The sequence below is a fragment of the Nipponia nippon genome, unplaced genomic scaffold (assembly GCF_047370975.1).
Source record: "Nipponia nippon isolate SJK-2023a ecotype South Korea unplaced genomic scaffold, ASM4737097v1 scaffold_9, whole genome shotgun sequence".
Classification (NCBI taxonomy): Eukaryota; Metazoa; Chordata; class Aves; order Pelecaniformes; family Threskiornithidae; genus Nipponia; species Nipponia nippon.
This window is the reverse complement of record NW_028262413.1, coordinates 5,953,855-5,967,737: the sequence shown is the minus strand read 5'-3', so window position 1 is coordinate 5,967,737 and position 13,883 is coordinate 5,953,855. Positions and strand designations below refer to the sequence as shown.

The 13,883-nt window shown below is 44.5% G+C and overlaps 1 long non-coding RNA gene across 2 annotated transcripts in view; it reads right to left on the bottom strand.

Moving 5' to 3' along the window:
- Positions 1-13,883, bottom strand: part of LOC148050077 (uncharacterized) — a 70,627-nt gene that overhangs the window by 13,709 nt on the left and 43,035 nt on the right. Inside the window, exons 2-4 of one of the 2 annotated variants that reach the window (XR_015701574.1) lie at positions 4,928-5,025; positions 4,373-4,501; positions 3,542-3,936 (exon numbers count right to left, since the gene is read on the bottom strand). This is a non-coding gene — a long non-coding RNA (uncharacterized LOC148050077). Of the gene's footprint in view, positions 1-1,209; positions 1,329-3,541; positions 3,937-4,372; positions 4,502-4,927; positions 5,026-13,883 lie in introns of those variants that run through there. The other variant, XR_015701575.1, reaches the window with a different exon arrangement.

Sequence of the window (13,883 nt, the reverse complement as noted above, 5' to 3'; positions counted from 1 at the left end):
CAAAAGCTGTGAAACAGCAGTTGGGCAGAGAGCCTGGGAGTTGCTAGTTACTCCTCCCAGCTGAGTGGTAGCTCTTACCAAGCAATGCAGCCACAAGAAACACTCATTTCCATACCTCGGAGTAATTCCAACTAGAGCATTAAATGGTCTTAGCACAGGAATAAGTAGCAGTTGACTGAGAAGGGCTCCCTGGGCAGTGAGTCTAGGCTCCTGCAGGACTCACCCCCGTAATCCCTTTCACACCCTGAGGATGCTCCATTGAAAAGCTAGCTCTCTCTGGTTTTATGCCTGACTGCTCCTACCCAGCCGTTGTCCCAGAATTGCTCTGACCAGACATGAGGAAGCTTCCAGCATCCTAAATTAATTCATGGCAAGTCTAGCCCCCTTTGTTCTCCTGCTAGCGTTATCCTCAGCTGAAACAGCTCTTCTCCACCCACTTAGGTTTTTGCCCCTTGATGTGGTCATAGGAAGCAAACTAATCCCTTCTCAGCTTTTGTTTTGCTTGGCTAAGGAGGTCAAGCTGAAGTTTAAATCTATTTGTTAGCTAAGACTTTGTAGCAGTTCCCATTAGTTTTTAAATAGAGCTAAACCAATGTGATAGCAGCCACTGTTTTTTCCTGCTATAGGCAGAAAACTAGAAATATAGACACCTGGTGAATGAAATACATACAGAATGGTTAACACAGCAACCCAAAGCTCACTTCTACTGCTTACCTTGTGCAACCAGGTAGGATGGTTGAACAGAAGCCAAGTTTAGCCCTCTTGAAATGGAGGGAAGCCTGCCAAACAGGCATAGACATGCCTCACTAGCATCAAATACCTGTATTCAGAGGAAGCTATTTAACATTCCTGTTAGGTCTGCTTTGCAATTAAAAACTTATAAAGCTTTTGAAATGCAGCGTTATCATTGAACACCGGGTATCTTGGACACAGAGACAGACAAATGGACAGCACGATCTTAGAAGCAGGTCACAGCAGTGCAGTCTCAGAGGGTGAAATGAGATGTCCAAAGGGCGTACACAGGAGCAAGGAAGTTTGGGAAGTAAGCAGAGAGGCACAGACACCAGCAAGGCCCAATGTCCACAGACAGCTGGAAGATGATGCCATTGCCCCATCAGTGAAGTCAAAACAGACAAGAAAACCTACAAAGGGCTCAGTTCCCTTTAGCTTGCAGGGGCCAAATGCTGACCTCTTTTATTCCAGACTTACCTGGACGCAATAACTGTTCCAGAGGAGCAGCAGGTGGTTAAGGGCAGGCACAGCCATCAGTATGGAACTTGGAGCAGGGCTGTGCTTTGCACAGCAGCGGAGCTGTCTCAGCTCCACTCCTGTAATATAGACGAAAATGTACCATTAAACATGTTACTCCACTCAGCACTGCCATATATAAAAATGTTTTTCCAAGATACAATTCACTACAAAAAGAGTTGAGTACATTTCTCTGTCACAGCAAGAAAAAAAAAAAATGGGTAGTTAGGTTTAAAGGAGAACAAAGCATGTGCCCTGCTTTCTGACCCTGTTTTTTTTTTTTATTGTTTGGATCCTACACCATATTTTTCTTGTTTTCTCCTTCAATTATTTATTAAGAAAAAAAGAGATGGAGAAGTGTTCTCTGTTCTTGTTTGTGCCGCTGCTCATGGCTGCTGCTGGGGGAATACTGCTAACAGCAGCTACTAGTGTTTTATTAAAAATAATAAAGTATATCGTTATCATAAAATAGCAATGTGATCAAAAGGATTATTCTCTTATACCCTTGTCTGAGTTTTAACTGTAAATTAGAGCTCAGATAAAAACAATCTACTGTAGAGCATATAAAGTTTTGAAAAGCTGATATATATTTCTATATAAACTGTTCAGTTAATCATATATATATTACAGAACACCCCCCTCCCCAAAACTGGGAATCTCACATATATTTTTTATACTGAACCTTTTATTCTGTATTTTATAGATGCACAGGGGGCCGATCGGCTTAACTCTATTGACTTTCCTAGTGCTGCTCTGGATCCGGCCCCGCTCCCAGCGCAATGAAAAGCCGCCCCCTCTGCCAGCAGCCCTCTTGAACAGGAACACTGCTCCATCTGCTGGGCTCCCGCACCAGGGACAAAGAAAGGCTGAGGGCTGAAGCAATATTCAGTGAGAGCGATAAATTGGAGGTATATCGACGCCTGGCACTAGGGCATTAAATCTGTCAAGTCTGCCAAAGTCAAACGCGGAGAGCGCACGTTGTGTACCTTCCTAAAACACGCGCTGTCCTTCTGGCAAGCGTTGGGATGCAAAGGAACGGAAGCAACGGCACACATAAACATCCCGTACACACATTATCGCTCACAACTCCTACTTGATGCTCCGTGCAAGCGCACACACCTAGGCTGACACTCCCGACGTACAATAGCACTTAACGGGCTCCCTCACTCACTGGATATCACAACCCCTCCGCAACAACCCATTTTCCAACCATCCCCTTTGGTTAAAGCACTGTTGCTTGTTTGCAGATAAATCTTTTCCTTATTTTCAGCCCACAGCACCAATAGTTCTCGGTTATTACTAATGACCCTCTTCCACTATCTGCTGTCTTTTCTAGCTTCTCATATATATATATACACAGTAGATTACATAGTCAAAACAGACCTGAGGCACAGCCAAACACATCTTTGAGCTCTTGATCTTTCCAATGTGGGCCAGTATTATCTCTCCCCCACTACACACATATTCCTTTAAAAATAAGTGTGAGTTAGATGAATAAAATGGTGGGTTTTTCCAGCAGTGTAACATGGGGTTGCATCAAAACAATCTGTTTAAAATCCCTTATTTAAAAAAGAGAAAAAGTCCTTGTCTTGATTATTATTCAAAGCATATTCAATGATTCAAGTAAAAAAAAAAATTAAACATTTGCATTTAACTTCTCTTTTTATTACCCTTTATTCTCTTCCTGCATTTCTAAGAGCTCAGTCAGTGCAAAATATAGGAACTGGCTTCCTGGCTTTGTTTTTACTTTCTAACGTATCGTCACCTTATAGTCAATTCACTTCGGGGCCCTTTTTCATTAGAATAAAGTGGTTAACATCTGGATTGCAAATGCTGCAGGGCAATGTTCATTTACGTAAAAAATGTTCCTGCTGAAAATAAAGAAATAAATTCATGTAGGGAGGTGTTTTTATTAACCCAGCAGCTAGCAGAGGCTGAGAACAATATCGAAACAGAAGGACAGTGGGACCTGGTGACCTATTCCTAACACTCAATGATGGTTTTAAACCCAGAAGTTTGGGATAGGAATATTGCCAGACAAATTGTTGGGGAGAACCTCTTGCAGCAGGAAGCGTTTGCAGAAGCCTCTGCCACTCACCTTCAACCACCGAAGGCCGCAGGCAAGCAGTGTGAGCACTGCCCATCACACCACCCATCACACCGCCGCAGAAACAGAGATTATCTGGGAGCTCACTGATCAACAGGAGGAGAATAACAGGTGGCAAGTGAAGGGAGCTCAGAGATGATGAAGTAAACTGGTTTTATGTATCCAGGATGCATAGTAAAGCAGCAGTCTTAATACTTATCCCCTAGCATTAAGCATTATATTGATGGAGTGACTTTTTGGTCAGAAGCCATCTGCTGTTTCTGTAAGAGTCTAAAAGAATTTGCAAAGCTGGCTATCAAAACAGGAAAAGTTTCATTTAGCTGTGGGTGTTTTCATGAGGCAACAGACCAGCAACAATACTGAGATGCAAAATAAATCCGCTCCTGAAACAAATCAGAGTGCACGAAGCATCCTGCTGCTGAGGCCCCAGGGTGATGGGGAGCGACATTGCTCACATTAGCTGCCCTTTGAGATGCAGAGGGCAAAAGTCAGGTCCTTCTGGGAGAAGTGGGATAACTGCCAAGTGTTTCCAGCTCTGAGATGGGCAGGGGTTGCACTTGCTGGGTTTATGGATTTCAAATCTGGTAAGGAGAGAGGAGGAAAGGAGAGACAGCAAGTCAAGGACAGCTTGGAGGGGAAGCAAAGATGGAGCAGGGCAGGAAAGAAGGGCAGCAGGGAAGGCAGGGGACTGGGGTTATGGGTCACTGCCAGCGACTGCAGCAGGAGCAGCAAGAAGTCAACCAAAGAGTGGCTGCCATACCATACTGCCATCTGAGGAATGGGGTGCTGGGGGCCAAGGCACCCCAAGGACCCTCGAGCACAGCTGCGTCCTGCAGCAGCGTGGCACTGTGAGCACTTCTGGCAGAGGAGGGGCAGGATCTTGTGCATGTCATCTGGGGCTGGACTGCAACAACAGCCCCTGTATCTTCAGGATAGGTCAGAAAGGGTAAGGTACAGAGAGTGATGTGCTTTCCTCTGAACAAGGTCAAAATTAATATACATCGCTCCACCAATTACCTCCATGTGCCCCAGTCTGCTGGCCTCAGTTTCGGAGTGGCGAACACACCATGTGCCAGTGCTCTGTGCTCCTGACCGTGCTGTGGAGGCTGCGACATCGTAGGCATCCCCGATGTGGCACACAGCCTGCTTTAAAAGCCACAAGAAGTGCTCAGCCATGGAAGGACACGCTCAGGATGCAGGTGCACCGCAGGGTGATCGCCTTCACCAGACGCAGAGGGCAGTTGTTCCCCTACGCTCTCATCCCCACCCATGGAGTCGCCCCAAGCAGAATAAACAGCAGCCTTTAAAAGTGAAACAGTCTCGCAGAGCTGGTGTTACATAGCCCTGGAGCTGGCAGGGTAAGATAAGAGCCCAAGTCACAGGTAGGAAGACGAGCAGCCTTTCAAATTTTCAAGAAGGTCAAGGCAGGGGCGGAGGGAGGGTGAAAGACAGGACGGCCTGGCAGGAGCAGCCGGGGCTGCTTCTCTGCTGTCATTCCCCTGGCACAAAGCAGCCAAATCCCTTCAGTTGTCAAACGTGCACTATGCTATTGTTAATGATGCTATTACTTACCATATGTTTAGCAGTATGGCTGGATTTATTCAGCTTATTCAAATGCGGGATTGAACATTTCGGTGTAGCATGTGGCCTCAGGCTCAGGGGGGTTTGAACTGTGGGAGAAAGCAAAAGCTATTGAAGAGGAGGAAAAATGTTAGTTACTTAATGAGGTCAATAGCATAAATTCTTATTTTGTTTACTTCAGAGAGCATAGAAGCCGGTGTTTACACCCTGTTTCTGTTAATTACTTTCAGTGTAGGCTGTAAAATCATTTGCTCTCCTACCTAAAATTGTGCTTTATGCTGCTAAAAAGAGCTTCCAGCCATTTCACCCAGGAATTACTACACTCTGTGGACAGATAAATTGATACTTTTATATCACCATAGATGGGGTCAAGCTACAATATTCAGAGCCAGTGCTTGCAGGACCTGGAACATTGGTTCAGCCACTTGAAAAAGTGAAGGTTATTTGTAAAATTTGGATTCAGGTTCAGCTTTCAAACTTGTCCAAAGATTTGGATTATCCAGTGAGAAGAGCTTGTTAAGAGCTGGCTTGCTTTGGTTTATCTCAATCACAGGTACTCAAAACCTGTAGCTCCCATCGGTTTCATATAAACCCGTGTTCTGCCTGTTCAAATAGTAAGGCCTGCTAATTGCTGAAAGTAGCACAACATCCCAGAAAAACTTGTAAATAAAGTCTTACTAAAAATGATATTTGCTTGAAAGAGACATAAACCCAAGAATTGTCTTGTTTCCCTTGGCCTTGCTGCTGCGAAACAGATGTTAACATCACCTATCTAACCCATATATCCCCATTGGATTCTTACCCAGTACAACCAGTTTAATTCCCAAAATCTTCTTATTACCAGAACTTGCTCTGGTAACCAGGTACTACCAGCTTAGAATATCCTACAGATGTGGCTGCTTTTACAGAAGAATGCAGCACACCGACCTCTTTTACCCCAGCCAGTGCCATATTCTGGCTCTTCTTTGATGTATCCAAGCACAGCTCTAAATCTGTCACCAGCCCAAATTATTTTTATTCTAGCAGGCCTGCTGACAATAGTTGACAGAAAGGAAACACCTTCCAAAATTATCTTAAAAATACCATTTTATTGGGAGTCCTTAATAAAACCAGTAAAACTAAGAGCTTGTGTAAAATGCAAATGATGCCAGCTGATTGGCGGTTTGACTGGATTGTGCAGTGAAGAGAAAAGCAAACAGAAAAATTGCAGAATGGTAACTGTAAGCGTATTATTTTCCAAAGCAGCAAGAAACCTTGCAGGACCTCTCCAGCTATTTAAATTCAAATATCCTTCAAGATATTAACTCATCTCAGAATAAACCGTACTAGTTCAATGCCCATGAACTACGCCTTTACTGCCCATGGTTTCCAAGGAAAAGACATGGCAGTAATTAGTGTGGCATAAAAATCAATACTGATGACTCAAAAGACAATCTGTGATTGTGGAAGTGACAGTGCCTGGAATAACAAGGAATACACTTTGCATTCAGAACCAAACTCTTTTTTGACCACAACCACCATCATTTCAAACCGAACAAGAAGTAGCTCTGAACCCAGCCATTACACAGAACTAGTATGTGAAACACCATTCCTAAAGGAAAAAAAAAAAAAACGCATGCTGAAATCAGCCCCTTGCCCTGCCATTCATGAAGCTACCGGAGCTCTGCCTTCATACCTGAAACTGTCCCAAATAGCATCTCCCTGGCCATGTCTGACACGGCACACTTGGAGCATACCATCATTCTACACAAACAAGGAGATGAAGATATGGCCCTCAATCCCTCTAATCCTCTGTTTGCTTCTGCTGAAAGGGTGTAATAGGTCCATACTTGCCTACCAGTGCATTGACAATACAGGGAACTGAATGCTCTCCTCATTCATAGTACCAGTCCAAACCAATTCCAGTTACAGGCCTGGGAACATAACATCCCAACACACACTAGATGACAGGGGAGTATTTCATACCTCATTTTAGAGGATCTTCAAAACAGAAAGCCCATCAAATTCTTCAAGACTAAAAGGCACTTTGGCAGAGTAGCCATCAAGCAAATTTGCAACAAAAAGCGTGAACAAAACCAGCAAGTTTCTTCTACAAACAACATCACGTGCTCTCCATAGATAGCGCTGTAATTTACCCAAAGCATCACTAGCTGGACTGAGAGGCTCCTATTTCACAAGAGCACGCTGCACAGGCAACCCTGAGAGACACCCAATCAATGGATAATACAAGGATAGTTCTTGCAGTGCCAGATCTTGGTTAAAACAGAATATGTGTCTTTTTCAGAGTAGCAGCAAGGCCGAGGTAGCTGTATGTCTTTACCACTGTGAGTCAATACAGCACAATCATTTGCTAACAGCAGCTCATCAGTAGCTGCCTTCGTTACTTTTACCTTTGCACACAACGCTGCAGATGTGGGGCCGCCAGCACAATGCCAAATAACAGAGAAGCAAATCCTCAACCCATTTATAATCCTATTCGTAACAGAAAAACCTCCTTGGACCACGAAGGGAGCTGGCAGCTTGTTTCAGTGCCCCAGTGCTGCTGGGGCAGGCAGGAGCAGCCCCCGTTGTGCAGACTGGCCTCTGACCACACCGCTTCCCCACACTGCTCCAAGCATGGCCCCGTTTCCATTACAGCTGGGGTGGAAAAGATTAATGGCATAAAGAAATTTCAGGCATAAGGGTATCAGAGAAAGCAGAGATATAGAACACTACCAGTTATATAGAACAGGGAGAGAACAATGCTACATGTAACAAGAAATTTGAGTAAGACATTTCCTTTGGGTCAAGATCTAACGCCCGGCTTAGTGAGGTAAAAGGCACGAGGAAAGAACAGCAACAGATGCAAAAGCATCTGGGACTGAAAACAAAACAAAAGGAAAAAAAAAAGAAAAGGAAAAAAAAAAAGAAACATTTCACACCTTAAAGTAGAAACTTAATAGTAGCAGGCTGTTCTTTAGCAAAAATACTGCTTTGATCTATCACATGGGTGTGCTATCCCGAGCATTTCAAAGAACTCTCTTGTCACTGTGTACCTGCCTCAGAGAAATCATACCACTGAAGGAACAAAAAGGTTGATTGTTATTTTAATTGAATTTGTTTTCAATTTATTTTCAAGCTGTCTGGGGGAAACCTTTTACACGTGCATTGTTTGATTTGTTTTTAACTTTGGTTCCATTATCCTAATAATGAAGCTTTTAAGGCATTTTAAGAAGCCTGTTTGTCAAAAATGTGACTCCCGTTGATCAGATCAATACCTACGAAAGCACCTGAAAGCAAGAAATAAATATGGATTTAAAAAAGCCAGCATTATTTCACAGAACTTGGGTTTTGTTGTGACCTCAGATGCTCAGCATGGATCGCTGACTTGATCTCTGCCAACATACACATCCATGAGCTAATGTGCCAGGGGATTATTTTCCAGCATCCTTTAATGCAGGCTACCTGCATGTGGTCTCTTTTTCAAAGGTGCCGAACGCTTCCAGCTCACGTTGCTCCCTGCGTTAAGCTCTGGGACAAACCAGGACAGAAGGACTCCTTGAATGAGATTAGCAGTAAAGCCAGGATTTGTGCCACAATAGGTTAATTAGTTTTCTAGGTAGTTAGCTAATAGTTCTTTTCAATTTTATAACAAACCAGAGATGTACGAGCTGTGGAGCTGCAGGAAAGGGCATGCTGCGTGTGGAAAGGGCTGTTGGACAGCTATGCTCTTCTTCTGCAGACTCCCACCGACTCCAGCGGGCTTTGGGGCGAGGCCCTGAACTGCAACATCTCTTCTTCCCACGCAAGCCCCTTATGCTGCCCTGAAAGCATAAAAGGATCCTGTAATCCCCTGCTCAGGCCAGAGGCATCCCTCCCGGCTGCCCTTCACTCTCAGACCCAGGGAGCCATGCTCCGCCGTACTGGACCTTTTTGCAAATCTATTTCTTCCGCGACCCCGTTCAGTGCGGCAGTGCTAAGGGCAAGGCACCGGGGAGCCGCAGGGCAGGGGAGGGCTGGGTGGGAGCCGGGATGGCGGCGTGCCATGGCACGGCACCACGCTGGGCCCAGGGGCAGCCGCCAGCCTGCAGAGCCCTGCGAGCTCCTCGCCTCCTGCTTCGCCACATCCGTTTCTTTCAGGTCCGCATGCAACTTCCTCACTACCCGCCTCCCTCCCACTCTTTGAATACATCAAATTAGGCAAAATATCCTATCACACCAGAAATTGAGGGGTTTTTTGTTTCTTTAAAATGTGCTTTTGTGTTAATACAAAGAGGTTTTAAAGTTGATCTTTTCACTTCTGAGCTTTCTTCTCCAAGTGATACATGCTTCGTTTTTTAAAGATGTTTGGAGCCTTTTAACATTTGGAACTCGTTTTCATTAATAATAAAACATTTTCAGCTAATCTTCTAATGATCACATTCTTTAGTGCAGTTTTAGCTCAGTTAAATAGCTGAGTTTGCCTGTGTTGCCTGATGCAACAGCAGTGGCTTATACCCAGCTCTTACATTCACTTTTTGCATTTATGAATGAAATTCATTATTTCTTTTCCATGGTGGTAAAACAGCTGGGTGGCATTAGACAGACAGGCCTCATTTTATGTTATTATTTCAGTGGAGATCTATTAATTTCTCTGAATATGAAATTTCTTGAAAGGCAGAAATGACAGAACCAAAATGACTTGTAATGAGTTGTTTCTGTCACTCCCTTCCCTTTCCTCTAGCCCCAAAAAGGAAACAAACTGTCAACACTATTAATATTTAAAATACCATTTTGAAATTAAATATTGAATTGGTTTGTAGAAGATGGGACAGTTTTAAAAATTAAAGAACAGAGAAATAAACTAAGTACTTTTTCAGAGTACAGAGTATTTCTTTTTGGCCACTAAACTATGACTGCTCATTCCACCTAGCCAATTTTTCAGTTTTACTACTAATCCAAAATATCCACAATTTATTCAGCTCTATCTTCACCTAAGCGGAAAACCAGAAGTTTTAGCAATCTGAAAAGGAGTCTATTTAACATGAGGTCCTTAGGGAAGCACCTGTCATTAGTCACATGTTTGTTCAGCATGAAGTTCAAAAATTAGTTCACTGCAAGACCATATTGCAATACAAGTAACGAGAACGCCTTATAGCCACGGGATTCATTACACAGCCCATACAGGTAGGCATAAAAGCAGAAATGCTAATGCAGGTACTCCGGACCAAACTTAAACCCAGGGAACGACACCAAGAAAGTTCATTGGAAGACACAGGGGATCTCTCAAAGCTGCAACAGCGCTGTTGTAAAGTCGTGCCAAGGAGCAACCGCAGTCCACGTTCTGCATCCAGCAGGATGGGTGAAAGCTGCAGCTGGCCGTGCTACCCGTGCCCCAGGGCAGGTCTCACCACACGTCTGCCTGCAGGCATGGTACATGAAAAACAGCTGCAGCCTCTTTTGTAACAAGTTTTTCATATCTCCTCATGAAAGCACTGAAGCTGAGAAGGGCTATTACCATGTCCTTAGATTGCACCACCCCTACCTGTATCAAGGAGCACTTTACTGTTCAGGCAGTCCCACAGAGACAGATGAAAGCCTCAAGAAGTATTAGATATGCAGGAGGGAGCAGCCTGGCCCAAAGTAAATGCCACTGTCACACGTGGGTCTTTTGAACAGAGAACCTCTATTGCTAGACCTGAGAGAGTAACTCCATTAGTCGGTATCAGCCCTTGGCTCCTGGCCCATATTAACCTGCTGCCAGCAAGACAAATCTCTGCCGGGCTGTATTTGTGTGGTTGGTGCCAGCACCAAACAGAGGATGGAGCGCTGACATCCTCACACAGGTCTGAGGGAGCAGGGACATGCACCACAGCAATGCAGAGACCTGGTCCTATACACCGAGGCTTTGGTAGACCCTGGGTTGCCCGCTTGGCCAGCCAACAAAACCTGTGCCATGAACAGCCATGGGCTCTGGCAGTCCACTGGCTGGTGTCCGTGCTCCTTGAGCTGGAAAACCTTCATGGCTCCCCTCCTCAATCACAACAAAGGAGGGAGAGGACACATAGTGCTGGCCTCCCTGAGTGGGCACTGCCACCACCCTGACCCCCCGATATGCGCACAGGGCACGGCCACAGCCCCAGTCCCCTGCTTGGGGCCAGGAGTGGCACACCTGCATGCCAGCCTCCCCGCTGTCCTCACAGACTGCTGATTTAGGTGCCATCACCATTGCCCTCCCACTTCTGCTTTAATTTCTGTTCCCTATCGTTCACAGCAGTGAACAATGATGCATTACAATTTCCAGGTGCCTAAGGCTCAGAGAGCTTTCCTAGATATAATCAGCAGAAAAGAAGGATTTTTGCATTGAAAGCCAGTGCCAACATCCCTGCAGTGATAACCATCCCTGTATAATTAAAACGAACATTTCATAAAATGTCATCTCCAAGCAGCATATTTTAGATAAAAAAAATAAAAAACATTTTCAAGATCAAAAGAAGAGAATTATAATTGGGAAAGGGCGGAGGTGGGGGAGGACAGTGTGACAGCCCCAAGAAGTATTACTATTATTATGAGGCAAAGTTTGCTAAAATGCCAACCACTCGCCCACAGTGAAAGGAAGCACCAGTTTACTTGTTAATCGCCTTAATTAATTAACTGGCATTGTCTTGGATTTCCTGAAGCTGGGTTTACTGTGGGAATCAATTTTAAAGAGCTTCCAGAAAGAAAAATTTAAATTTCTGCTTAAAGACTTCACAGATTAGTAAACAAGAGCCGGCTACCAAACCATTTGGGCAAAACTATGTCCATGATTTATGGAAACACAGTCTTTTTTTTCTCATAGAGTCTGTTGTGATCAGCTATATTGACCTATTGCACAGCACAAACTTCCCTGAATTAATCCCTCTTTGAACTATAGCAGCTCTGTTAGAAAAACACCCTACCCTGATTATAAAATTGGCAGCGAAGCAGAAGCCGGCATTACCATGGTGTGCTGTACCAGGGGCCGGCTCTCACTGAAACCCCTGCTTCTTTCCACTGCCGATTTGTTCAGTTCCATATTCCACCCACTGCTGGCCTTCCCTTCTGCTGGAATGAAGGGCAATTTGGCAAGCCCTTGCTCCCTGCACAAGCACTTACAGATGGTGGCTGAGTTTTCATTACCAGGGTTGTGATCTTCCAGACTTTCTCAATTAAATTGGTATGAAACAGGCCCTGAGCTTTCTCATGGTCCTCTGAGGCTGCTCCAGTTCTTAGTATGCTTCTCAAACTTGGGACATAGATGCACCCAGTGCCAGATATTAGGGCAGCATCATCTTCCCGAGAGTCCTATTAATATGGACAGTTATCCGCTCTGTACCTTCTGACCACAACATCACATTAGACTTTCTCCCATCCAACCTGTGCTCCAAGCGTTACTTTAATTGCTGTTTCCAGGGTTAGCAGTTCCCACCCTGTAAACTTGACTACTGATCTCTGTTTGGCTGTATTAAAACGGGTCTTAAAATTACCTGTTACAAAAAACGGTAACTATGAAAGCACACACATAAGAGTTTTCACATCTTGAACTTAAGTCTTCTCTCCCCACGTTCATCAGGGCCTTTCTTCCCTGAAGCTCTGCAGAAGACTTAGGTGTGGGATGGTACTCACCTTACTGCAGACTTGACCCATCAAGGCCTAGCACCCAAAATGTCTTTTGTGATCAATGGGGACAAACAGAGGCTTTTAGGGTTCATTTCATCTTACCTGTCTTACACACCTATTTTTGGACAATGAATGACACCTTTAAAGTACCAGTTTCCTTCCACTGACTGTACTAGAAGCTGCATGTGTCCAAACTAAGATGAACACATCTATGTCAAGTTAGGTGAATCTCACCCTTTGAGTCTAAATAATACACTGCAGATAAATATAGCATAACACATATGACCTTATTAAAGTGCTTCAGTAGTAAAACACCCATCACATAAATATGGAAGTGCATACTTCTTTAAATAATGGATTTTTAAGTGCTAATTTTGATGTCAGATTCTGCTCTTACACGCGTGTAACAAGACAAGAGGGAGTAAGGAGTTCTCCCAACTTAGTCCTTGTAAAGAATAGCTGGTGGAATCAGCCCCTTCCAAAAAGAGGCACACAGAGATGGTTGTTCCCTTCTCCAACATGGTCAGCACCACAAAATGGGGGTGGAGAATGCATCCCTCTCACCTGTGTATTAACATCTCAGTCCCTTTCTGCCTAGAGGGGCAAGAGAAGATCACAGTCCAGCAACATTTTTCTTCTCTATTTCATGGAATGGCTCACTTGGCAATGGCAAAATTTTTCTTGAGAAAATTATGTTCTACAGAAGAAGGGCTCAACAAATCCTCAAAAAGTCTCAAAGAGAAAGCTGAATGGAAAGCACACACAGCCATTTTTCATCAGCTTTTTCTAATGTGCAAATACAGTTCCCCACTCCTCCTGGCAGGAGCAGAAGAGCAACTAATGAAGCAATTCTGATCTCCCAAAACCAGAGAACTTATCGGAAAAATCAAACAGAAAAACTGCTGCAGCCTGCCTGCCATGCTCACAGCTCAGGCCAGGTAACTGGTTTCTCACCCTACCAGGTGCACTTGAGAAGCTGCAAGGAAACTGGTAAGAGCTGTTGTGGGGAAGAGGGAGATCTTGCGGAAATCCCTGCACGTCTCAGCCCCTGAACATGCACTTCCACGTGGGACTGAGAGTGAGATAGTCCGCTGTGCACTGGTGCCTGGTTTGGTATGAAATGGGTCCTCTGGCACTGAATGCATATTACTAATGGGCATTTACATAAGGAGGAAAATTTTGGACAACGCACCAGAAACTCCATGAACTGCAGAGAAATTTGGTGAGACCTGAGGAAGGACAAAAGACACAGTGCGGAGGGAGTGGGGAACAGGGAAAAGAAGGGAAGAACAACATAGCCTCTAGAGGAATGACCTGCATTTAAGACTATCTTGTCATCCTGCTGCTC